The sequence below is a fragment of the Phytophthora infestans genome, genomic scaffold, assembly GCF_000142945.1.
Source record: "Phytophthora infestans T30-4 supercont1.219 genomic scaffold, whole genome shotgun sequence".
Lineage (NCBI taxonomy): Eukaryota > Oomycota > Peronosporomycetes > Peronosporales > Peronosporaceae > Phytophthora > Phytophthora infestans.
The window spans coordinates 33,551-35,808 of record NW_003303540.1 but is presented as its reverse complement, the minus strand read 5'-3'; positions in this window follow the sequence as shown (position 1 = coordinate 35,808).

Genomic DNA, 2,258 nt, shown 5'->3' with positions numbered 1-2,258 from the left:
ACACCTTGCTCGCATTGGTCCTTCATAGTCGACAGATAACACATTGCCTCAATATGGGCTCGTGAAAATGTTCCAATACCTGAAATTTGAACACATTCTATCTCCAGGTTTTGTCCATGAATCTCCAGGTCTTGTCCAGGTAATTGCGTGTCATCACTTTCAGCTTGCGAAGGCTGGCTCTGGGTGAAGATCTCGATTGCAGTCTCTCTTGTGTTCTTCACTGGAAGAACGGAGAGGCACTTGTCCAGCAGCTTCTTCGGGAGAAGATAGAACGCGTTGTCGTTCAGCACAGGGGCGCTCTGTCGAACATACTTCGGTTTCTTGTTACTCGCTCTATCCCACTTGGTAGGAATTGGGCTTACGCGGTCTAGCGTTTCCTGGAGTGTCGGTTTCTCCTTTTGTAAATCTTGAGCAAGCTGTACTAGAGTAACTTCCCCCATTTTTCGGCGATGCTCCTCAGACTCGTTAAACAGTGCCCGTTTCTTCTTGTCTTCGGCCTCGCGCTCTTTCGTATTTAAACGAGGTCTTCCGGTCTCTGCAGCCTTCGGGTTCAACCTGATCGACAGTTCTGTTGGTGATTTCGTGTCTTGGTCATCGCCATCAGTCTCCACGAAAGGATTCGAGTTTGTGATTTTGATACGCTTCCGCTGTCTAATGTTCGCCCCCTGTTTGAGAAGAAAATCAAGATGCTCTTTGTACTCGTCCTCGTCCTCTATATCTGCCAGTTCGTTGCAGATTGCTTGTGTAGCACTGAGCGCCTGTCTGTACTTGGTCGCTGCATCGAGTGCCTTCCGCTTTGTTTGGCCAGGCTTGAATTCATTTACAGCTATAGGTCTAGGCATCTGCTCTAGCTCTGCAGGAAGTAACCACCTGTACACATTCGTATCGAAGGGAATGCCAACACGACATGTTAATTACTGGACGAAACATGTACGATGCATGGATAATACATGGACATCGCCATAGGCTCAGCTACTCACCGCTCATGGATCCGACTCAATGGAGTGACACTTCCGGACACCTCTTTCCACTTTCGGTAGGCGATAGCATGCTGACAGGGTAAACGCATAGCACACGCGAAGGAACACGAACAGCTCCAGTTTGACAAGTCCACATAATGCTCCTTGTGTTTTCCAGATACCACCACGAAGCCAGGCTTGGAGACCGTATCGTAGACGAAAACTTCGGCCTTGGACATGGTCATCAAATACTCCTTCTGAACGTGCTCTGCGACAAAGTGAGTCGTAAACCGCAGCACTTGACACAGCTCTTCATCGTAGTTTCGGTTTACTCGCAGTCCCACGCGATTCTTGCGGAACAAATACTCACTAGACATTCGTGCGTCAGCTCCCACGAGAGCCTTGATCGTTTCAGTCATCGACATTGTGTGGGTAACCGAATTCTTAAAATGGCCGAACCAATTCTCCAAGTGGTTGTTAGTGTGGACGCGCAAATGTGCAAGCCGAGCCCGTTTGTACATGACCCACATGTCTGTACATTCATTCCAGTTTTCATCCATGTATTCCAGAAAGAAATTGAATCGTATCTGTGCGCACAGTGTCTTCATCAACTCCCAATTCTTTGTGTATATGTCTTCATTCACGGAGTACACCATATTATGCACGAGTGTATCGATTGCATCATGATCATCTTGCGAGATCTGCCCATACTCAGGCTTTCTGGAAGCTGTGCGCAGGTACTTGATCACATGAAAGAAGCAGATCAGCACACGCGCCTTGGGGAAGTACTTCTTCAGTACGCGAATCTCTTGCAAGTCTTTATCGACCATGATAACTTGCACCTTTTCGCCGATCTTATCATCTACACAGTTGGTAGTGGTACCTAGAACACACGAGCAGATTAATATGAGATAAAAATCAATAGATGGACAATACATGGACAATACCTAGACAATACATAGATATAACCTACCGGTTGGTCTTGTGAGTACAATCCACTAGCAACAACTCGGGGAAGCGTACGGTCATGTCTCGCTGGTGCCTCGAAGTCATGCTCATGACACCGGAGTGCCCAGCGTCAGTCTCGTCCACAGTCGCCACGTTGCCATCCATCGCTGCAAACTCGGTAAGTGCTTGTGCGCAGGTATCATCATCGTCGAGTCCGCCTCGAAACTCGGCCTTGACACGCTGGACAATGTTGTCCACGTCTTTCTTAACCAGGCTTTCCCCTTTGTCGAGCAGGTACTCGTAAATACGAGCCGACAGCGTGTGCGACCGTACTTCACCATTTCGCGCGTG